The 24,941-nt window shown below is 46.8% G+C and overlaps 1 protein-coding gene across 1 annotated transcript in view; it reads left to right on the forward strand.

The window, feature by feature from the left end:
• The window catches only part of RNF216 (ring finger protein 216), a 143,142-nt gene that overhangs the window by 57,703 nt on the left and 60,498 nt on the right, over positions 1–24,941 (forward strand). The window lies entirely within an intron of this gene.

Here is a 24,941-nt window from a genome sequence, read left to right on the forward strand (position 1 = left end):
CGTTTTCTAGATTTTGATGTTACAGACTACACTGATGGCCAGATATCTGCCGGTTATCTGCCTTTTGACCTGTGAGAAGGATTTGTGTGCTCTCCTTTTCACGAAAGCAAGTGAAGTTTGGTTCTTGGTGAATCATGGTTGACATGGTTGCAGAGATGGGAGCCACCTGTGGACTTCCAGTCACCTGTTGGAGGCCTTCCTGTGAGGGCAAGTGTTGTGATGTAAAATGTGAAGGGATAAAGGCCTGGGCATCATGATGGCATAATCTGGTAGATTATTCACTAACTGTTCTTATAAGAACTGATTGTGTTGGGTGCCAGAGCCGTCCAGTCATCTTGCTGCTGAAAATCTTCTTTGTAATTAGACTGCACTGTGAGCCAAGAACATCTTCAAATGTGTCAGCTATTTACAGGCCACTTAGAGTTTTTAAATCTCTAGCATCAACCTAGACTATGTTTTAAGCCATTTTCCTAAAATAGCATGACCAGGGTGCCTGGGTGGCTCAGTGAAGCGTCTGCCTTCGGCTCAGGTCGTGATCTCAGGGTCCTAGGATCGAGCCCTGTGTCGTCGGGCTCCCTGCTCAGCAGGGCATCTGCTTCTCTCTCCCTCAACCCCCCTTCCCGCCTGTGCTCGAGCGCGTGCGCTCTCTCAAATAAATAAATAAGATCTTTAAAAAGAAAATAGCATGACCAGAGTTGAACATTAAAATATCTCTGCCTTGTTGAGGGAGTGAAGAAATGAAAGTAGTCATTGGGAAAGGAGGAAGAAGCTAAACTAATGGACTAAATTTTATTCCTTTTGTTTTCAGCATTCGCATTTCTTTGTAAAACCTGAGTGTATTCTTAGAACTTACGAGTCCCCACCCTAAGGCTGTTGCTATAACAATTGTCGCAACAGTCTCTGGCTTTTGGAACTAAGTGGAGCCTCTGACTGCCATGTGTGCCTCCCGAGCGCCCAGCACTGGACCGCTTGGAGAGGCAGTAGCCAAGGGAAGGAAGGGGAGAGTGGGGGAAAGTGGAGATGCTGGAATGTTGTAGGTCTGAAGATCAGTAGTCCTGAAGGCTCACAAGCTGGGTGGGGCCAGGTTATGCAGGTCTTGAACACCAGTCTGAGGTGGCGGAGCGGGGATGACAGGGGGACTGAGATTGCAGGGAGAGCTCTTTGGCTGTTGTAGGCCAGGTCAGAGACCCCCATCGCTGCCACCTCTGGCGTCTCCATGAATTGCTAAGATGAAACTGGGAACTACATTTCCTCGGAGAATTCCAAATTAGACTCTGCCAGTAAAACTGCTCATAGACAATTTGGAAGGCCAAAGAGAAGGTGAGGTCAGTATTCTCCAGAGACAGTAACAGGCGGTCATATGGGCATATGAGTCTGAAACTGTGTCCTGTGAGTGTCTTCAGAACAGCAACCTGCGAAGTCCGTGAAAGTGTCTGAAGCAGAAACATCAAATATTCAGCATCCTCTCCGTGAAAGGGATATACATACCTTCTTGAACTTGGAGGTGGCCATGTAGCTTCTTTTGGTCAATGAAATGTCAATGTGGATGAAGTCAGTCACTTGGAGAAAAAGTGGTAAAAACGTGATTTGGGGTGATGTCAACAAGCAGCCCCAGACCTTCGTTCCCCAGCCCCCTACAGATACACTGATCAATAGTACACAGACCAGCTCCCTTTGTGAGAAACTCAGAAACCAATGAAGAGGCTCCTGCATTCCAGGTATTGCAAAGCTGGCTGCCTTGAAGCCTGTAGGAAAATTCATGGAACTCACTTGCCAGAGTCCCTCCCATGTGCACATACAGGAAATCCCTAAATCCTAGCTTCCCCCCGGAGGGAGGGAGAGGGAAGACTCGAACATAATCTGGCGTTCAGACTTCTTGAGCAGCTACCCAAGGGGCTGGCTTTGGTCTTCCCTGACACTAAGCATTGACAGGAAGGGGCACCAGGTTGGAGATTGCTGAGAACAAAGGCAGCATTTTATTTATTTACTTATTTAAGTAGCTCTATACCCAACATGGGCTTGAACTCAAGACCCAGAGATCCAAGAGTCACATGTTCTACTGACTGAGGTGCCAGGTGCCCCCAAACGCAACATTTTAAGCTGACATACACTTGCTCACCACTGCCCTTCCTCTCAGTTTAGTGTGCAGAGAATTGGAGAAAACCTCCAACTCCTTGCTTCTACCTGAGGAGGGGAAAGAGTTGAAGCATAGGTTGGCGTTCTGACTAGGGAGTACTGCCTAAAGGGGTGGTTATTGTCTCACCTGACTCACCGCACTGACAGGACCCTGTGTACCCTAGATGCCTGCAACACTAGAGCTGGGAGGCTCGCTGCTGCCCCAGAGGACCCACTGTTCGGAGAGAAACAGCGGTTGGTATGGTTTGGCAGCTTCTCCCTTGGAGAGGGGAAGAGTGGAGCATGCAGCTAGTGTTGTAGCTTCTTGAGGGAGGAGGTTTTTGAATGGACTGGTTTCTCTTGCCCGCCTCAGCACTGATGAGACCCACCGTGCTCTAGATGCCTGGGGGCTGCTGAGAACAAAAAGAAGGTGGACTGCTTATAGCAGTCCTGCAGTACTGTAGACAGACACCAGAGATTTATAAATATTTATAAAAAGATTTATAAAAGAGATTTATAAGCTCCTGAAAACGAGCTAGCAAAACTTCTCTAATTGGGAGTTTACATTTGTTAAGTGCAGAGAAGACACATCCAAAGTAAAGGTTCCCAGAATCTGTCGCTAGGTTGACTGGTAAAGGTCTTTCCCTATGCAAAGCCAGTGTGTAAAGACCATTTCTTCAAATGTGTGGATCCTGCCACAAAGCAACAAGGCACAGGAAGAAATACAATCCAACCAAAGGAACAGAGTAGATACCCAGAAAGGACACTAAAGAAAAGGAGGTATGTGAATTACCTGGCAATTTGAAATTATCTAGCCAGAAGAACAGAAAGGAAAGAAAGAAAGAAAGAATAAGGAAAGCTTGAGGCACCAGTGGGAGGGACACAATTAATCGAATCAGTGTGTGCTGTAAGAGTTTCGGGAGAAGAGGGGCGCCTGGGTGGCTCAGTGGGTTAAAGCCTCTGCCTTTAGCTCAAGTCATGATCCCAGGGTCCTGGGATCGAGTCCCGCATCGGCCTCTCTGCTCTGCAGGGAGCCCGCTTCCTCCTCTCTCTCTGCCTGCTTCTCTGCCTATTTGTAATCTCTGTCTGTCAAATAAATAAATAAAATCTTTAAAAAAAAAAAAAAAAGAGTTTCGGGAGAAGAGATAAAGAGACAGAAAGCTTATTTGAAAAAATCAGAGTCTAAAACTTCTACAGTCTGGGAAAGGAAAACGGATATCCAGATTCAAGAAGCCAAATAGGCCCCAATTGAAATGAACCCACACAGTATAAGGAAGAGTTAATGTTGTTAAAATGTCGTACCTGCCCAGTGCCACTTAACAGAATTAATCACAATTCCTATGAAAATCCCAGCTGCTTTTTTTGAAGAAACAGAAAAAAAAATCCAAAAATTCGTATAAGCCAAAACAGTCTTGAGAAAGAACAAAGCCGGAGGCCTCATACTTTCCTGGCTTCAAAGCATAGTACAGAGTTACAGTAACCAAAACAGAATGGTACTGGCATGAAGACAGACCTACAGACCAGTGGAACTGAACAGAGAGCCCAGAAGGAAGCCCACACCTATGCAGTCAGCGGCGCCAAGATTACACAGTGGGAAAGGTCGTTCTGCTCCACAAATGGTGCCAGGCAACCTGGATGACTGCCTGCAGAAGCACCACAAAGATCAACTCAAAATGGAATAAAAACTGAAACAAACAATCTAAAATTCCTGGAAGAAAACATACGCAGCTTCCTAATACTGGTCTTTGCAGTGATTTTGTGGATATGACGAAGGCACAGACAACAAAAACCGAAATAGACCAATAGGACTGCATCAGACTGAAAATCCTTTGCACAGCAAAGGAAACCATCAACAGTGAAAAGGTAGCCTGTGGAATGGGAGAAAGTATTTCCAAAATTATTTCTCTGATAAAGTGTTAATATCCATAATACACAGGAATTCCTATAACTCAGTAACAATCAGAAATAAGTTAATTAAAAAATGGGCGAAGGATTTGAATAGACATTTCTTCAAAGAAGACACACAGATGGTCAACAGGTATACGAAAAGGCACTCAGCATCACTCGTTGTCCGGGAAGTGCAAATCAGAGCCACAGTGAGGTTGTCTCACATCTACTAGGACGCTGACTGACACAAAAAGGGGGAAAAGGAAATAGCGTTGATAAGGATGTGAAGAAATTGAAACCGTTGTACATTGCTGATGAAAATGTAAGACGGTACATCCCCTATGGAAACTAAAAATTAAAAATACGGGCAGTTGGCTGGCTCCGTTGGTGGAGCCGTGTGACTCTTGATCTCAGGGTGGTAAGTGCCAGCCCCACCTTAGGTGCAGATCACTTAGAAATGAAAATCTTGAGGCGCCTGCGTAACTTAGTTGGTTAAGCATCCGATTCTTGGTCTCAGCTCCTGTCTTGATCTCAGGGTTGTGAGTTCAAGCCCCACATTGGGCTGGCTCCGCACTGGGTGCAGAGGTGGGGAGGAGAGGGTGGTAAATAAATAAAATCTTTTTTTTTTTAATTAAAAAATAAAAGTACCATACAATCTAGTGATCCTACTTCTGAATATTTGTCCTTTGAAAACAGGATCTTGAAGAGCTATTTGTGCTCTCGTTCATTACATTATTATTCACAGTCGCCAAGACATAAAAGCAGCATGTCTGTCCATGGATGAGTGGCTAAAGGAAGTGACTTTCCGTACAATGGAATAGTAGTCAGGATTTTGAAAGCAAGAAGTGCTGTCATGCTACAAAATGGGTGAACCTTGAGAGCATGATGCTAGTGAGATAAGCCTATCACAGCAAGACAAAATCCGTGTGATCCCACTTACCGCAGGTAATAGTCACTTAGAGAAGCCAGAAAGAGAATGGTGGTTGCCAGGGGCTAGGGGAGGCGGGAACAGGGAACTGCCATGCAATGGCTGTGTAATTTCGGTCACCCAGGATGGAAAACTTCCTGAGATCTGCTGTACACCAGTGCATATGTAGTTAGCAGTACTGTACTGTACACTTTCAGATTTGTTCATAGGGTAGATTTCGTGTATTGTTTTTTTTTAACCCAACGAAAAAGAGAGTTAATGGTTCATTGTCCCTTCCTTCTGCCAAGATGGACATATAGAAGCAAGTCTCTGTTTGGAGCTACTGAAGTTTGAGTTGGTTCCAACAGCATAACCTACTGTGTCCTGACTGGTACAGATCTTGAGAACCAAAACAGATGATGGGGGTGGAGAAAAGGAACAGATTTGAAAGATAATGGAGAGATAGGATCCGAAGGACACTCTCTGGCTGGAGGGGTAGGGAGATGACCAGATAACTCACTTTCTGGTTTGGGCGGTAAGTGGGTGATGATGCTATTCACGTGCAATTGCAAATAGAGTAGACGAAGAGGGGCGCCTGCGTGTCTCAGTTAGCTGAGCGTCAGACACTTGATTTTGGCTCAGGTCGTGATCTTGAGGTCATGAGATTCTGTCCCATGTTGGGCTCCACACTGGGCCTGGAGCCTGCTTAGGATTCTCTCCCCTCCCCTCTCTTAAAAAAGGGAGAAAAAGAATAGAAAAAGATTCCAGGAGAGAAGCTTGGTTGATTCTGTTTTAGACATGTAGAGTTTTGAGGCTGGAGGTGTTCAGTATGTATATGTTTGCCTGGCACATAGTAGGTGCTCAGTAATTACTTAGAAAGTGATTGGAGTCAAGAACATGAGGCAAGATCTAGGCTAGAGGAAAATTCTGTAGTCAAGAGTAAGAAGCATTGGAAGGAGGGTACCCTGGGGACAGGAAACACATATGGGAGCACAGAAAGCCTGCGGCAGGCCATCTAGGAAGTAGGTCACAGGAGTTAGAGAATGCTGACAGCATTTTGCTGTAGTCTCATCAAATTCATAGATGAGTTTAGGGAAATAATTATCATTAAAGTGAGTCCTGATAGGTTCAAAGCATGTATTTACGTTTTTTCAGATCCTTTTATGTCCCTTACTAATGTTTTCCAGTAAAGAGAATGCATCATAAGGCTTTCTCAATGACAGTGTGCTTCAGAACTTGACCCTCCCTGCAGATGAGAGCATCCACGTTCTGGACAATTTCCACCTTCGGGTAATGTCTGCAGAGTTTGGCCCACCGTGGAAAATAAAGTAAAAACTGTCTCTTGGGAACCTGAGGCAGAGACAGCAGGTCGGGAAGTTCCTGCCCTGTTCTTCACCAGGAAGGAAGAGCTAGCTTACAATTAGGTCTAAGGTGGTCCCTCCTTTTTCGGCACTATGGAGAGTCACCACTAGGTGGCGCCGATACTCCATGAGAAATGGTTTTCCTCTTGAGCATTTCAGAAGTATGTCAGTCAGCAAGATTGTGTCTCGTAAACAGAATTCTTTTAGGCTCAGTACCAAAGCAAACCACTGTGTGCATTTGGAATTTAATATCAGAGATGTCAGTGTTTTTAGAACCTGTGCTTTTACCTTTTTCACTTAAATGAATTCCCCTTATGACATCGTTTCTTTTCAGCTAGATGGCTAAACCAACCGTTAATCCTTGTGGATTGCTTATGTTTAAGAAATGAGCCACAAACTGATTTTTGGCCCATGTGAGACTAAGGGCATCTGCTTCCTCATTGCAGTGTCTTTGCCAGTAATCTAAACTCCGGTTAGATTTCCAGGAACTTGTCACTCTGAGATGAGGCGTTTATATTAATGCATTATCTAGAGGCGGGCTTGAATGCCTGGAATCATTCCTCTAAAATCCCTGAAGAGAATAAGATACTGTATCTTTGATGAAATGGGGAGAGAGTCTTTGTTTCATTGATATGATGGAATGCTTTTGTCAAGGCCCTCAGCGTCCTGTGTGTTTGCAGATAAAGGATTCATCAGTTTGTTTTCAGCATGGTGCTTTTAGGAATGAATTGAATGTGTTTGGTGTGGGACTGCAGAGTGTCAGGTAAAAGGAGATTTGAAAACGATGCGTTTGGAATATTTATTCTGAGGGTCAGAATTTCCCTGTTGAGTCTTTCTGTACTTTTCCAGAACCCTAGTTTTGCTCCATAAATTCAGAGTTTTGTACGTAGATCTTTCCAGAAAGGTAGCCAGAGCTAGAAGGTGGAGGTTTAAGACTATTCATGAAGTAAGTGCCAAGGGAGGTAGCCCTATCAGGTGGTAAGACTTTAGTCGAAGAACTGTGAAGGACCCCTGGCTGCGTGTTCCTTAGTGTAACCAAGAGGGTGAGCATGGCTGGACAATCACACGTCTTTTCCTGGTGTGACTTGTACTTGTTTTCCTGTGTCCTTCTCACCTTTCTTGCCTGTATTTCTCTTTTCTCTTCCCTACTCCTCTTTTTCTGCTGTTTCCAGGCCCCATCCTGTCCTTTGTAGCATTCAGTGTTACTGACTCCACGGCAGTGAAATATAACCAGAATTCACATCTGCAGTGAACCAGTTTGTTGCTAAAAAACCGGCATCTGCGGCCGCCTACCGTAGCTGGATGGCTGCGTGAAGAGAATGTAAATGAGCCTGGACCAGCTGTCAGTGCCAGGGCGGCTCCAGCTGTGACAGTGGACGCTTGGCACTTATTAGCAGCACTATAATTTGAGGCCCAGCCAGTCAGCTGACTCCTGTGCTGAGCACAGGCGTTTACATTTATCTAGATCTGAATGAAGCTTGATCCTCTTGTTCTCACTCTCAGGGAGGATCTTTATTCAGGAAGTTATGTTGACAAGAACCGAATGTTTGGGTAACAAAAGGATTTTTTAAGTCCCAGAGTAAGCGCTCATTCTCTGGCATGGAAGTCCATGCTTCATCATGCAAGTCCACAAAAGAAGTGGGGTGAGGTGGGATGGGAATTCCCTCCCGGGGATTTGGCATGCCCCTGCTCATAAGGTGAGTCACTTCCTTCAGAGCCGGAGAGTTCTCGCGGAATAGTTTAAGACCGCAGGCTGCGTGGCATGCAGGGATGTTGGGTAGGTGCCTCTCAGGGCTCTCAGCTCCCAGCATTTCCCCCAGCCACCCTAAAAAGTGACCTCTGAGGTGTGGAGTGGAGGGACAGTATTTACCCAAAGATGAGAACCCAGAGGGAGGCCTCCCTGCCTCAGACACAGTCCCAGAGTAGATCTCAAGCAGCATCCCTGTGGGCTGCCCTCCCGTCAATCCTGGAGCAGAGCTGCCATCGTGGCAGTGAGGTTTCAGGATCTAACTCTATTTTTAACTTAATATTTTTGTTATTTTCCAGCTTTTAAAATTCTCGTAGCAAACAGCTACAGTGTTTGTGTTCATCATTGGCTTCTTGATCCATGGAAAATTTTGGTTGACAATTACACTTCATTACTTAACATCTTCGCAATCTAACACTGTGACTAGAGAGCCTGGTTCTTTCAGTGGATGTGCGTGTGCGTGTGTGTGTGTGTGTGTGTGTTCCCATCAGGAATAAAAACAACAAAAGGCAAATATTGTTTACCTTTTTTCCTATACTGTCTTCCCAGTAAAAGTCAGATAAAATACGGTGTCTGTGGGGGCCTGGGTGGCTCAGTGGGTTAAAGACTCTGCCTTCGGCTCAGGTCATGATCTCAGGGTCCTGGGATCGAGGCCCGCATTGGGCTCTCTGCTCGGCAGGGAGCCTGCTTCCCTTCCTCCCTCTCTCTCTGCCTCTGCCTACTTGTAATCTCTGTCAAATAAATAAATAAAATCTTAAAAATATATATATATATATGGTGTCTGCTGTTGTTTGCAGCACTTACCTGAAAAGGAGAGAGAGATCTACTCAAGGGGAGGAAAGGTAAAATGTATACATGGGAGGGGGGTGTGCCTGGCAGGCTCAGTCAATAGAGCTTGCAACTCTTGGTCTTGGGGTCGTGAGTTCAATCCCCATGTTAGGTATAGAGGTTGCTCAAAAATACAAAATCTTGGGGTGTCTGGGTGGCTCAGTCCTTAAGCGTCTGCCTTCGGCTCAGGTCCTGATCCCAGGGTCCTAGGATGGAGTCCTGCATCCGGCTCCCTGCTCAGCGGGGAGCCTGTTTCTCCCTCTTCCACTCCTCCTGCTTATGTTCTCTCTCTCGCTGTGTCTCTCTCTGTCAAATAAATAAAATCTTTTAAAAAAAATACAAAATCTTTAAAAGTACATACACCCATGGCACCTGGGTGGCTCAGTTGGTTAAGCATCTGCCTTGGGCTCAGGTCATGATCCCTGGGATCGTGTCCTGTGTCAGCCTCCCTGCTCTGCTTCTCCCTGTGCCCCTCCTCCCACTCATTCTCTCAATCCCTCTCTCTCAAATAAAAATCTTTATACACACACGTATACGTACGCGTATACACACAGGTTAAACAGAAAAGCTAATATAAACAAAACAGGGTTTTTTTGTTTCCCCTTAGTCCTATGGGAGTAGTTTTTATTCCTATATTTAATCTTTTCTGTCCCTTGACACTGGGCACTGAGCAGTGAAAACAACTGCCTCCCCTTCCTGGCCTGCCTTCGAGGAGGCTGAGAGGATAGTAAGCGGGCACCGGCGGGGCAGTGGGGTGGCCCCTCCAGCAGGCAGGGGCAGCCCTCACACTTCTCCCCTGGGAACTCGGGTCGGCGCTGCCTCTCCAGCAGGCAGAGGAGCGCATTTCAGAGCCCAGGCGGTCCAGGCAGGCTGAACTGTCAGCGTGGACTTGGGTATTCGCCCATTTCCTTGACACGCACCCCACCCCACCCCACCCAGGAGGTGGGCATGACTCTGCCTTGTCCCCAGAGAGCACTCCGGTACTTCTTTTCTCACCCAGGGAAGCTGCTCTAGATGCTTAAAATGTTGCCACCTTCCAGGAGACAAATCACAGAACTCTCCGTTCCGAATGAAGAGGCTTTGTGTTCCTGTTCTGTCAACACTTGTGCTGGGCTTTATTAGGAAGTTCGGAATTTGGAGAGTTCTCTGGAAGACCGCTGTGTGAGAAACATTCGCTGGCGTGCTGCTCTGGACCCAGCGCTGAGCTGGGCGTGCCGTGAAGCCGCAGATAGTGAGGCGCCCGTGGCTGTCGCCTGCCCTGCGGCTCAGAAGACCGCCTGGTGTCCCGGAGAAGACAAGGGATTTTGATGTTAAACCGGCTCATGCTTTCGTTCCAGCTCTTCTGCTTCTTGGCTTTGTGACTTAGGGTAAATACGCCCCCTCCCTGAGCCATAGTATTTAAATCTGTAAAATGAGACCGGTTGCACCTACCTCACAGACCTCTGGGGAGAAGTCAGTGTCGTGTTGGGTGTGTCTCAAGGCGGGGGGGGGGGGGGGGGGGGGCGGGGCGGGGGAGTAAGTGGGGGCCGCGCCAGCTCCGGTGCCTGGCACGTCTTGGGTCAGGAAACGAGCTGCCGCATAGGGAAGGTGGAGACTGACGCCAGCAGTGCGTGCAGGTGAGGAATTCCTAGAAAGGAGGAAATTTTCCCATATTTCTAAACTCCCCTTCAAGAGTGTGGAATTCCCCTAAGGTGGGCAGATGTGAAGTCCCATTAGGGACCAAAAGATGACTTCTCGAATACGTTAGCTTCTCAGATCATGTACTCAGTAAACTCCTTTCTCACTAGCGTGCCACAGTGGAAAGAGGATAGGTTTTTTTAAGCTAAATTTTGTGCTAATATGTTCTGTAAGAAATGACTACTATTGCTTTAGCCCTCATTGTTCAAGTTCAGAGAAGGACTCGTGCTTCTGTGGGGAGAGCCGTGTCCTGATGAAGGCTACCTGTGCCTTACAAGTCTCAGTTTTTGGTCCACAGCACTGCTGTGTCCCTCCTTTTGGGTTTCTCGTTGAATTTTTTTTTAATCCCTTTCTGAAAGGATTGGCATTTCAGGGAATATTTCAAGAGACGAGTGTAGGAAGGACCTAGATAAACAATAGTTCGTTTCGCTAGAGAACCCAGAATTAGTCACAGTGAAGATAAAAATCCATGGTTTGTCTCCATGACACATGGGTTTTTTGTCTTTTTTTTTTTTAAGATTTTATTTATTTATTTGACAGAGATCACAAGTAGGCAGAGAGGCAGGCAGAGAGAGAGAGAGAAGGAAGCAGACTCCCCGCTGAGCAGAGAGCCTAGTGTGGGACTCGATCCCAGGACCCTGAGATCATGACCTGAGCGGATGGCAGAGGCTTTAACCCACTGAGCCACCCAGGCACCCCTGTTTTTTGTCTTCTTGGTAGGTGCAGATCTTTGTCTTGACGACCCCACCCACCCCCAGTGCGGCAGGGAGGCCCGGAAGTCGGGGCTGCTCACCTTTTCACTGTCCTTGTAGTGAAAGGACATACCTCCTTGTCTCTCTTTTGTCGTTTGGGTTTCTGCTAAGATATGTTGTCTGTGGTATGGAAAGAGACTGTGAATTTTTAACAAACTTGGATGGGCATGTTATTAAAGCTGAAACTCTGACCCTTTCTCATGGTTTCTGTGGCCACCATGAGCCATTGCTTATCAGACTCACCACAGCCTAGCCCTGTTCACAAACCATATGGGGATCATAAGCTCTGAGTGCCTATCTTTCTGGAAACCACAGTTACTTGTTTAGTGCCTTCATATGTTTTGTTAAAATAACTTAATGGTTTTCTTGTGTGTGCCTGTGGCCTCATCAAAGGAGAGACGCATTTTGATTCAAAGTCTTTAGAAATCTCACGTTAAAAATCCCTCAAGAATTGATGTCTACAAAATATCTTTTTATAGTCATTTGCCTTCTTTTTGTCTTTCCACTAATTGTGTGACCAGGTGTCAGCATTTTAATTTAATTCGTTTTACTGGTTCTCATTGCAGTGTCCTTGGAGGAGTGTGCCTGTGTCACATGTGCATGTGTGTGCATCGTGTGTGTGTGTGTGTGTGTGTGTGTGGTATGCACGTGTGCGTCGCAGCACAGAGTCTTCATGTCCCCTCTTTGCGTTCTCAGCACAGAGCACTGCAGGGCTTCCACCCTTGCAGGTAGAAGAGAAATTGTTGCTATGGTAATAGCACAGGCATGAAAACATCCCGTCTCCCTGTGGGTGTGTGTGTCAGGGAGGAGGAATGTGGGCAAGGGAAACAGGAGCAAAGACGAATGCTTAAAGCACAGAGCGGAGCTGTCGCAGGGTGGAATTTCTCATGTGTACTGTTGGATTCAAGGTCATTTTCCTATTGCTGGGTAGTGCCTGAGCAATGTAAATGGCGTTTGACTGTTCAGTGTCCTCCCTGACTTGGAGACAAACAGAAGAGAATGAGGAGGGCCTCTTTCACCCCTGAGGCTCATGGCCCTCTCCCAGACCACGATTAGAGATGCATGTCTGTATCTGTGGGCCAGTTTACTGTTCCGAGTGAGATTAACTGCGAGGACCCAGAGCCCACTGCCCTTCGTCTCCACGGTAACAGGCTCGGGAGCCAGCCCTGCCATTTCTTGAAAGCGAGTGGCAGCTGTGTGCTCTGTATCTGCACCACATACCAGTGCTCCTTGAGAAAACGACCTTGGCGACTAGGATCAGCGCTGACAAACTGAGTCCAGCCTGCCAAGGTCAGGGTAAGAAACACAGACTCCGCTCCTTCGCCGTTCTGTCAGAAAGAGCAAAGGTGGTCCCGGTCCTGTGAGGTGGGGGTTTGGCAACTTCAACAGGCAGATGTTGACAGGCCTGCCAGTGGAGCTCTTACCAGTAGCGTCTTTTGGGGACTTTCTGCTCCTTGTCTGCTCAGTCACAGCTAGCAGGGGACATCAGGAGTCAAATCCAGGGCTGCCTTACTTGGTATTAGGTGGTTCTAGGTGTGATTTGGGTATGGCTGGCTGGCGTTAAGAGTCCTTGTCTTTTAGAGATACAAACTGAAATGCTTATAAATGAAATGATAAGTCATCTGAGATTTGCTTTAAAATTACACTGGGCAGGGGTGCCTGGGTGGCTCAGTGGGTTAAGCTTCTGCCTTCGGCTCGGGTCATGATCTCAGGGTCCTGGGATCGAGCCCCATGTCAGGTTCTCTGCTCAGCAGGGAGCCTGCTTCCCCCTCTCTACCTACTTGTGATCTCTCTCTGTCAAATAAATAAATAAAATCTTTAAAAAATAAATAAATATAATAAAATTACGCAGGGCAAAAAAAAAAAAATTACACTGGGCAGGGATGCCTGGGTGGCTCAGTCGTTAAGCGTCTGCCTTCGGCTTAGGTCATGACCCCAGGGTCCTGGGATGGAGCCCCGCATCGGCTCCCTGTTCGACAGGAAGCCTGCTTCTCCCTCTCTCACTCCCCCTGCTTGTGTTCCCCTTCTCACTGTCTCTCTCTGTCAAATAAGTAAATAAAACCTTTACAAAAAATAAATAAAATTACACTGAGCAAGAGAAGATGGGAGAGTAGATGGGGCACAGAAAGCTAATTGGCCCTGAGTTGATAATTATTAAACCTGAGGGATGGGTATGTGGGGACCCATCACTCATGTTTATTGCTTACACTTTTATATATTTAAAAAGTTAATTTTTAAAACATCATATTGAAAAAAAACCTAGTTTCACTTGACTTTTCTATATTTGTGTTCTTACCTACTTTGTTGCTTTGAAGGCATCTCACTTTGGGGAACTGCAAAGATCTGTACTTAGATGTCCAATTCTGTGGCATGGTCACTTTTTTAAGAGGTGAGGGAGATTTGTTACATAATAGGAAAATGTTAACAGCTCTTTGTGGGAAGATGAAAGGGCCAGTCATCTTGGAGGAGGGAAGGCTGTGTGTGTGTGTGTGTCTGTCTGTGGTTTCTGTATTTGTACAAGATTCTTCTGTAGGAGTGGTCATGACTTGGTGTTTTCCAGCTTCCCTGAGAAGAAAAGACTTAAGCTACCCGGAAGGAAATCCAGAATGGATCACTAGACCATAATATAACCAGTGAAACAGGGTCTAGGAACCTGGGCCCCTGTGCCGAGGCCCTGCTGGAGGCTTTTGGGCAGCTTTGGTTAGGCTTTCTCTGGAATGACTTCCAGCATATGGTGCAGCTCCCAGGCCAGAGAAGAGACCAGATGACCTTTTGGGTGTCCTTCCAGTCCAAAGTCCCTGGTTTCCAATACTGAGGGTTTCCAAACTGGTGTTTGTATTTGCTTTCCAGAGAGAAATAGGCTAAGAGTTTCTCAGATCAAATCCCTATAGCCTCATAAAAGCACTTTTCAGTTTTATTTCATCAGAAATTCGTATGAGAAAAGCGTTTTAAGTTTCAAAAGTTCCCTATACCTGAGAAGCTGATTGAGATTCTAGCCCAAAGAGAGTGATGTAGGCCACCATTTTTTCTTCTCTTGTCTTTGACTGCAGTTTGTCCTTTCCACTTCTCCCCTCTTCAGTGAGATTTTGCTGTTCCAGACATCTCCAGTTGCCATAATCGTCTTGGCTCCCAGGCCCTCTCACCTCCCATAAAAAGCCTCTTCCTCTTCTCTCCTGAGGCCGGTGCCCACTCTGACCTCCCCTTAGCTCTCGCAGCATGGCTCTTCTCTCCAGGCAGACTCCTTGCCCCTCAGCCCTCGGTCACCATGGCCCTGTCTGCTGTGCAGCGCTTCCTTCTCCCCTGCATTCTTCCCTTGGACTCACTCCTTCCTAAAACTTTTGCCTTGCTATCTTAGCTGCTCCCTCAGCATAGGCTTATGCCAGCACGGGCTGGTTGGCTTTGATTGGAATTTGGTCATTCATTCAGATTTTTATTGAATATCGCTATGCCTCGAGAAATATAAAATAGGCAGCAACAGCCCTACCCTGAGATCTGGGTCAAGGGAAGCCAACTCCTTGTGCAGACAGCTAAATAGTGAGATGTAATGGGAACTGCTGGAGAAGGCCAGAGGAGGGAGGGGACAGTCACTTTCACCGGGCGCAGTCTGGAAACACTTTGTGAAGAACTGGATCTTGGCCTGGCAGAGTCTTAACGGCACTTGATAGGTGCAGGTAGACCAGTATTCCCGGCCAGGGAGTGACGGGGACAGAGCTGTTCAGGGGTCAACCGGTAGACGTGTGTGACAGAAGAAAGTCAACCAGGAGGATGGATGGACTCCAGCTCAAAAAGGGCTCTACGAAGTAGCGGCCTGACTCTGATTCTGGACACACCAGGGAGCTATTGCAAGCCTGAGGTAGAGATGGTGTGATCAAAGTGCTAGTGGGAGGGTGGATCTCGTACAGCCACAAAAGAGGGCATGAGGGGTGGGGAGAGATGGGGGGGGTGGGTGGCAGCGGGTGGCGCCTGGAACATCTGGTTGTTTCTGGTGACCTAGAGGCCTGAGACCTGGGGATGCAGTGCTCTTGTGGTCCTTGGTTAACAAAACCTCCAGCCCCAAAGCCTGTTTGTGCAGTGCCGTGGACGTCCGCTAGCACTCTTTACCCTTCTCCAGGAGGCCTCGGTGGGAGTGAATTGGCCTAAAGAAACACCAGTCTTGGGACACCTGGGTGGCTCACTTAGTTAAGCGGCTGCCTTCGGCTTAGGTCATGATCCCAGGGTCCTGGGACCGAGTCCCACATATCAGGTTCCTTGTCAGCAGGAGCCTGCTTCTCCTTTGCCTGCTGCTCCCCATCTGTGCACTCATGCACATGCTCTCTCTCGCCCACACTGACAGGTAAATAAATATAATCTTCCAAAAAAAGAAAGAAAAGAAACACCAGTCTTCTGAGGGCTGACTGAGGGGCCAGAGGGGAGAGGCAGACGGTCCAAGGCTAGCAGTGGATCCTGGGCGTACACACGGAGGAGGCCGGCTGGCCCTGGAGCACACACACCACCCACAGCCCACACCCTCCCTGCCCCCGTTGGAAGAGGAGGGAGGTAGAGGGGATGCTGTGGTGGAGGGGTCCGCAGTGCTGGCTACAGGAAAACCGGACATTTGGCCCCTCATTTAGTGGCTGCTGCTTTGCTCCAGTTCCAGAGCCACCATGGTTTTCTTAATCCTTGGGTGCTTTAAATATGGAAGAAAGCATGTAACCATCACAAGCTTTTCCCCACCCATTTAAAAAAGGCTTGTTTTCCAGCCGAAAGCTTGTTGGATAAGCTTAATTTCTCTCACTCAGATAAGCTTAATTTCCCTAACTCCGATGTGCATACAGAGAATTGCCTAATTCTCCTTTTGCAACATGTTTTCCCAGCTGCTGGGAGGCCTGTTTTTTTTCTGTGAGCCTCCTGACAGAAATGCAAACAATTTAAGGCCCTCTGGTACCAACTGCTGTTTATTACCCCAGGGACTTGGATATTGGTGTGTTTTCCCAGGAATGTATTTATCTGGGGTTGGTGGCTACTCCCCCATCCCTCTGAGCCAGGCAGGAGACAGGGATCAGGCTGGCCTGGGCTGGCCTGAGCTGGGCTTCACCAGCAGCGGCAGCTCCTCCTCTGAGCAAGGTCACCTCACTGCCCAACTTCAGTCCCATGGCCTCGCTGTGCAAGGAAATGAAGGCGTTCCTTGGATGAGATCTGATTGGAACCGTGTTTTCTGGGCCACCTCTGCTTAGATCTTCCCGCAGAACACAAATGGCCTTTTTTATACTTTGTTTTGTAAAAAGTGCATTTCCACCAAAATAAGGCTTGACACTGTTCATAAATAAACACATCCCTTTGCGGGCCAGGCAAGGAAGGAATGTATCAGGGAGCAGTTTGGCGGGGGTTTGCTTTTCCCCTGCTGAATGCCTGGTGTGCACTGTCCATCCAAGGGTGGCTGAGGGGAGAATGCTCTATTCTGTTGCTGCCAAAACCACAACAAATGACAACTTTCCGTTCTGTCATCTCTCTCGGCTCCACTGCTGGGCAAGCAATTCATTTTTCTACCATAAAAGGGCAACGAAGCTTGTGTAGAGCCGTGGCGCCTTCTGCACTGCAGTGAGAAAGCAGAAGACAGCCCGGGAGAGAGCACGGCTATGCTTTCGCTGTGCGCACCTCCTGCTCAGGCCAGGCTGCAGGGAGGTGGCGGCAGTGGAGAGCAGGGCATGCGAGCCGTGCTCTCTGATTGGGCATAGTGAGGTCGGAGCAGGCGTGGCTGTCCTTGGCATCTCGTACTCATCTAGTGGGACACATGAATGTGTAGTCCAGGGCTGTGCAGAGGAACTGCTCCAGGCCTGTCCAGGTGGTTCTATAATACTGGCATCTGGTTTTCTCGATTTGTAATAGCAGGCACCGGACTTATCAGGGTCCTGGGAGATCATATAGCCCCGACACCTTCCTTGTATGGATAAAGGGAAGAGGTTAAGTGCAAGGTTCACGTAGTTTGAGGAAATTCTCCAGCTTCCGTTTTTCAGTTATACGTGGACTCTGGATTCAGGGATAGTTCCCTCATCTGTATATGTCCTCTGTTTGACTCCATTAGTTGTGAGCCATAGAGACCCAGACAAATAGAAACATCATTCTTACTTGGTGTGTGGCTGTGTCAGTCAGCCAGGGCATTCCAGAAAGTATGTTTTTTTTGTAGTGTTCTTGGCTATAGAATTCATGGGTTCTTTAGGTGATTATAAATAAACACTGTTCAAAGTCAGTATAGGAGTAGGTAGAAAGCAAACATTTAGCTTTTTTGGTAACAGTAGAGTGGCTGTAGAATTCCTGCCCCATAAGCCTGGTGAAGAAACCAGAATAGGAGCTCAGCGCACAGTGAGCTGGAGCCCCGCGCCACAGCAGGGCCACCAGCACAGACCTCTGCCCTGGGCCTCCACCTTCTTTTTACCTAACTCCCACATCTTTTTGCCTAACTCCCCTGAAGGTTTTCCTATAAAGAGCTAAGGTTTGTCATTTACACTTACCTTAACTCTTTTTTTTTTTTTAATTTAAAGATTTTATTTATTCATTTGAGAGAACGTGCGTAGTAAGAGCCACGGCGGGGAGAGGGACAAGCAGACTCCGCACTGAGTGTGGAGCCCTACACAGGGCTCTGTCCCAGGACCCAGAGATCATAACCTGAGCTGAAGTCAGACGCTTAACCAGTTGAGCCACCCAGACATCCCTACCCTTACCTTAACTCTTAACTGCACATCTGATTTCATAGGGGATGCTGGAAATGAACCAGGCACATTCTTCAGAGAATAAAAAACCATGTCCAAGAATCTTGCTGATCTGGAAATTTGGGAGGAAAGCAAGGATTTTCAAGTTTAAACTTTATTACCCCAATAGTACTGGTGGTCAGAATAGATTCTCAGCTCACTGGCTCAGAATCAAAAGTTAACTCAGAAGTCATTCTTGGAAGAGAGTTACACTGAATAGAGATGGCAGAAACAAGCTCAGTATGAATGATTCAGGATCACATTCCTAGACCTTGTTGGAAACTGTTAAGATGAGCTTAAATCTTACCGTTCCAGCGAATAAAGCAAGTGGGTAGGCCGTGGTAAAATGGAGCATTTACACAATTCTTTTTTAGCATGACCTATCTAAATTCTTTTTTTCTCAATAGCATAAAACTAAATATCTTAATCTATTAAAGAGCTAATTGGTATATTTTCCCCTGGTATTTCTCAAAATCTTCACTGTCCTTGGAATAAACAGAATAATGCCCAAAAGAATTTGTCTCCACTGCCTGGCTCATTCGGTCTTTCCTTGTAGAAACCTTTGTTCTATTGTCAGCAGCAGCAAGAATTCCATCTTACAGAACACTTACTCTTATTAAGTGTAATTTTTATCAGGCTAATTTCTCAAGCGAATAGCATTTCCTTCTTGGATAGAGCCTTTCCCTCCCCATCCATCACTGTCTACGCATGCCTGGGCGTCCTGGCCATGTGGTGACCAGCTTAGAGACATCAGCCTGCTCACTTCCTAATTTGGTCACAGTATGCTGCAGGCAGCCTTGCCAAACTTAGAAAAACACAAACACAGGGAGTAGCTTTGATACAGCAAAGGGGGATTTCCTCTTATCAGAAGTCCTACAGTTCGCCTCTTGCTTCCTCTAAAAAGAGGAAGTGACACTTGGGAGGTTATAGCTCACCCTGAAGTTCCCTCTTTAAGCCTTCTCCTCCGTGCTGGCCTCTGCCCAGCTAGTTACTGCTCTTCCTTTCCTCAGCCTTCTTAATGCTTCTCGGCATTTGCAGAGTCTAATTTTATTCTTAAGGAATTTTAAGGAGTTTTCCACTTGAATGTCCATCAGCGGGAAATAGGTTAAATACGTTTTGGAGCATACACCAGGGGATGGCAGGCTATTTCTAGAAAGGCAAGAGAGCAGACAGTTTAGGCTTTTCCGACTACACAGTCTGTGTCATAGCTACTCCGTCTTGCCTTTCTAGCACACATGTAACCCTAGACGGTGCGTAAATGAAAGAACGTGGCTGTGATCCAGTAAGATGATGTTTATAAAAACAGGCAGCAGGCCAGGTTTGGCCCATGAGCTCCAGTCAGTCAACCCCTGGCATACACAATAAGATTTAAAAGGATGACATGGGTCTAGTAGGGCCAACACAGAGCTGCCCCCAAGATGTTGTTAAGTGAAAAAAGCCAGGTGTAGAGCGGTGGGTGGGTATGGTATGTTTATATTTGGGTCTCAGATAAGCGGAGGACAGGTGTGCTGACATGTACGGAAAATCCATGTGGAAGGGCAGTTTCTTGCACTGGTCCCCAGGAGGTGCTTCAGGGGAGGCCCATGGCGGTGGGGGAGGGGGCAGTTGGTCTCTTATTACTTTTTCAGTTCAAAAAATAATGTACTCATTTTCATCAACCCAGACAACTCCAAAATATTAAAGCAAAAGGATTTTGTTCTGTTGGTTTTAAGGGAACTTGAAAGGTAGAAATGTGATTTTTAAACTGTGCTTACATATGTTCAACCCTGTAGCCATTTCTCCTGGATCGTTGTGGGGGCTGACTTTACCTCCCTCAAAAAGAGTTCATGGCCTCAGATTATAGGTGAGGTGGTGGGGTTTCAGGGTAGGCAGAGAGAGCTGGAACTCGGCAGCTCTGCCTTCTCACTGCACTTTCTGCAGGAGCCCCGTCTACAGCACGTGCCCAGGAGCTGCTGGACAGTACACAGCCAGTGAGAAAACCGTGGCTCCAAAGTCAGCCCCGTGGGGATAAATACAGCTTTCATTAGTTACCATTCAAGACTGCTTCCAGCTGCTTCCTTTTCCCACAGAGACTATTTCTGACTCACAAGTAAGAATGGGTTCTGATTCACCTAAGCATTACGATGACCAGTTTTTAAAATGTCTGCCCTTGATTGTGAAACTAGCAGATGAAGTTGTTACTTTCCTACTACGAAAAACAGCTCACTTTTGGTATGTGAGGGACAAATAAAAGGTTTAATAGCAAATCCTTCTCTGCTTAAAAGACAGTGAAGCTAGGAACAGCTCAGGAGTCACAGATAACGGTCAGCCTGGCTGTGTGGCCCTTCCCCCACCTACCAAGCAAATATTTCTCAGATAGCTGTTCTGATCCTTTTCCATGCATAATCTGCAGGCGTGTGTGTGGTCATTCAGTTCTTTCTACGAAGCTTTTTGCAGGAAGGTCGGATATGGTACCTTTGGAAATCCCCCTTGGAGCCATGGCGGTGTGGGGGATTTGCAGATGCGGAAGCAGTTGTAACAACGCAGTCTTGTCTTCCACGAGGGAGGGCCTGGCTGCCAAACCCGGGGCCTGTTCTGCATCACTTGTCTTGACTTTCCTTTAAAAGCATTAAGTGGGAAGGTACCAGTTCTGCTGAACAAGCAGGCATTGCCTTTTATGAGAGAAGTCATTTAAAACATCGAAAATATGTTTGAAAGATACTGATGTACTTTTCTCTGACCTCAATTTCATACACTAGTAACTCTCCCGAGCTGGAGACTTAGCACGACACACTCCCTGCCAGGTAGCCAGAGACGTGTGTCCCCTTCAGAAGAGGGAGCAAGCTCCATCGAGGACACCAGGAAGTTGCGCTTTGCCATACGTATTGCCCTAAAGGGACTACGTGCGTTTCAGAAGATAGATTTAAATCTCTCTCTTTCCATATCTTTCTCTCTCTCCCTCCCTCTCACAGACACACATCCTCTCCTCTTCCCCTACCAACACCGCCTGCACACCACCCACCACCACACCCCCACACACCACACACACACACACACACACACACACCCGCCCCTGCTGTAGTCTCTCCATTACTGCTTTTAACCTTGAAACCTCTGTTGCACACTTACGCATCCATCCTGTTCCTGCTCTTGCATTATTAATGGGCCTGGAGCAATCCAGCCAGAACGCTGACATTACTAATTACTGCTTATAACTGAGAAGTAAGGAGCAGGGAGTAAAGTGGGTCACAAGACAGTGTCATAACAATAAAATGCTGCTGTCGGGCAGAATTGCTTGGTTTCTGTGCTCTGTTGTTTGGGGGTAGAGGTGGGCTTTCACCACAGGCTGACCCGGTAGAGACCCTGCTGGCAGGAGGGGGAAGTAAGTGCTCTTCACCTCGGTCACCGCAGGCTCTCGCTGTCTGTGCACAGGGTTAGAGAAGGGGATTTGTTTTGTTTGTATTAGTACATAAAAACCTCCAGAATTCTTGCTCTAGCCGAACAGCACGGTGCTGTGAGCCAGAAGGAACTGCCGCAGAGGGCTGGCTTCGTCCTCTTGGGGCCACGTGCTGTGTGCCCTGTGCTTGCCTCAGCCCTTCACCTCCAGGTCTGAGTCTGCTCATCTGTTAAGCCCCCCCACCCCACCCCCGAGCCCGACTCCTTGGCGAGTGTGTACGCCTCCGTGCGTTCATCTGTGCTCTCAGAAGATGTGAGCTGGGGGGACCAAACGCGTGAACTGCCCTGACTCACAAAATACTGGGCAGCGGAGCATCCTCGGCAGAGGAGGGCCCTGAATTTAACTCTGCCCTCAGCTAGCCAAGGCCCTTCCCGCCACCTTTGCTCTGTGGAATGAGGATAACACCAACCCTGCTTGCTCGGAGGGTGGTGTGGTGCTGGCAGATGTCTGTGGAAGACAGGGGTTGACAGGCCCGGTGGGAGCTGCAGTGGCGGGTTCTCTAAGGGGAGGGCAGCATCTCCTCCCCCAGCCCGAGTGGCGTAGGTTTCAGAGAGAGGAGCATTCACTGCGCCACAGCCGCTGATGAATCTCAGGCCTTTTGTGTCACCTGAGAATCTTAGCCAAAACCCGCCTGGCTCCCGAGAACCCTGACCATGTCTGCCAGAGGAACAGGAAATAGAAAAGGACTTTAAAGACGCGAGTAAAATAAAATACAGACTTACCTGGCCCTTCGCATACTACTTTCTGGAATACACTTATTTAGATTATTTTATCTCTGTACTATCACAGGATTCCAGTCCTGAACTAGATTTCTTACGCTGTGGAAATGTCGCTTGTAGAAAGTCCAGGAGGAAAAGAAAACTACTTTGAAATAATATTTTCTATTTGTTTAAAAGTACAAAAGATCATTTTGAGAGGACACAGAGCTTGGACTTTTTTAAAAATAGCTTCATGAAAGAGGAATTATTGATGACTTGACAGTAGAACTGAGAGGAGGTAGGTTTCTAGATGCCCTGCCTCCTGGTCTTGAGATGTTTTTTTCTTTCCCTTCTTTTTTTTTTTTTTTTTTTTTTTTAAATACTACAGATGTGGCCACAGTTGACAGAGTATTGGGGTGAGTCATAGTTCTCAAAACAGAAAGTAAATCCTGTCACTTTTTCCCATGTGTCCCACACCAACCAGGTGCTTGAAGCAGGCTGTGTGGAAGGGCGGGCATCCCGAAGTGGCACTGCCCTGCGGTGGGCTCCCTGGTGCACATGCGCACTGATGGCCGAGCCCCGCACCGGGAACTTCTATCTCCCCGCCTTGCCCTCCTGTTCTTCCACAAAGGAAGGAGCCACAGCAGAATCCTCCATACCCTGAGCTTTTTGGATCCACTTGATGAAAAAGGGCTATTTCCTTTATTCAGTTCTTTGAACTCTTTTCCTCTGTTTCCTCATTTAATCAACATTAGAGTTCAGAGTCTGTTAAATTTTACTTTAAAAAGCACAGTGATCTGTATGGTAATGTTGGCCATGGCCATTTAGGGGCCTTTGTCATACTTTATTGAAAGCAACCCTTTTTTAATAAGAATGTGAGGTAGGGGCACCTGGGTGGCTCAGTCAAGCGTCTGCCTTCGGCTCAGGTAACAATCTCAGGGTCCTGGGATCGAGCCCCATGTTGGGCTTCCTGCTCAGCAGGGAATCTGCTTGTCCCTCTCCCTCTGCCTGCCGCTCCCCCTGCTTGTTCTCGCTCCCTCAAATAAATAAAATCTTTTTAAAAAGAAAGTGAAATAGATTAACTGAGAATTATCCAGTGCTAGAGTCACTAACAAAATTTTACATAACCCATCCTAAAAAAATAAGATCCATCTATAGGTACTGATCAGGAAACCTCTCCAAGAAATGCACTATCAAGTGAAAACAGCGAGGTAAAGTGTGTGCAGTGTATTTGGGTCCTCTTGTATAAATATGTAAAAGGTTTATCTTTTAAGTACATATATTATTTTTTTCTGGAATGAAACAAAAACTGCTAACAGAAGGCTTAAAACAAGAGGAGTGCACTCTGTCTTCATTTATGCCTTTTGTGTTTCTTAGTAGTGTGTACATGGGTGTCCTTGCTCTCACCAATAATCTCTGTGTCAACAGAGATTAAAACAAAACACCCAACAACTCCAAGACAGAAAACGTGTTTTAGCCAAACCCTTTCTCCTCCTGACATTCAGTGTGTCTGGAATGAACCAGTCAGCAGCTGCTGCTTCCATTTCTTTGTAGCTTTTGGATATGTGAGTGTCTGGTACTATATACAGGTCCCACCCGACTTCATTTATGGTCTACTTTTTATAACTTTTTTATGCTCTCCTCTCAACATAAAATAATTGAAAGAAGACGAATCATTGCTAGAAATGCCTTTCAGTTTTTCACAGTTTTGTGCTTTTAACAGCAGAATAACACCCTGGTGTCCTCACTGCCCAGCAGTAGGAATCCGGAACTTGAAGCAGGAATGTCTTCTGTTAAGAACACTCTCATGTCTGTTCCAGGAAATCTTGGCAGAGCTTCATGGCATTTCGATGGTAAAGTTCCATCTCACTCATTTGAACTGCACGGCTCCCTCCGTCTGTTAGACCTAGACTCGTGTCAGTGTCCATATTTGTCATCGTGCAGAAGTGAGATTCACAGAGCAAGAACTTTTGATGCTAAAATCTGTGGGTTGTATGTTTTCTCAATTAGGGAACAGAATCAATACACAGAAAACAGAGACTTTGCTGATTGGACGTACCCATTGCTCTGATGTTTATTTACTGCTCGAGCCACCTCTCTGGTTTCATTTCCAAAAGCTAGTACCTTCCATCCAACATAAGTAAACTTAACAGAACAGCTGTTTTTATCCTGCTAGAAAACAGAGAAAACAGCAGGGTGATAGGCTGCTAATTATGGAATGACAGGAAGAATTTGGGGCTTAACCTGTGTAATCTAGGCAAGTTCTTCATTCTCTTAGTAACTTGGTTTCCTCTTCTGTAGAGTGGGTATGATGATAACCTGCCTGTCTCAGTGGGTTGTCTGAGGATTGAAGAAGGGATGTTGGTAAGGTTCTTAGGTGGCACCTCTCATCTTCAGAAATTGGGTGTCTTCCCTCCAAGACACACAATAGGTTGGGGTGACCACAATCTCTTCGGTGGTTGATTATCAAAGAGAAGGTTATCTCTGGAAGACGACACAGAACAATGTGTTTTAATGAGAAGATAAAATAGAAGAGAGGATCCCAGGACAACAGAAGCAAAGAACTTTTCCAAGACTCTGGGGGAAGGGGTGCCCTGTCAAGACCCAAAGGGGTGAGGACTAAAGGGAATTATCAGTGGGCAAATGCTGTGGAGCCTAAAAACAGTGACGATGTTTGTATCAAGGCTCTTTTTTCTAAAGCTCAGGATGACCAGAGATTCTCGCTATATTCTTTCTGCCACGTTTTTGCAACGTGTACTTCACTGAATTTTTTACATAGTTTTCTAGAAGATCAGTACTTTAAATGCA

Source organism: Martes martes (assembly GCF_963455335.1).
Source record: "Martes martes genome assembly, chromosome: 18".
NCBI classification, from domain to species: domain Eukaryota; kingdom Metazoa; phylum Chordata; class Mammalia; order Carnivora; family Mustelidae; genus Martes; species Martes martes.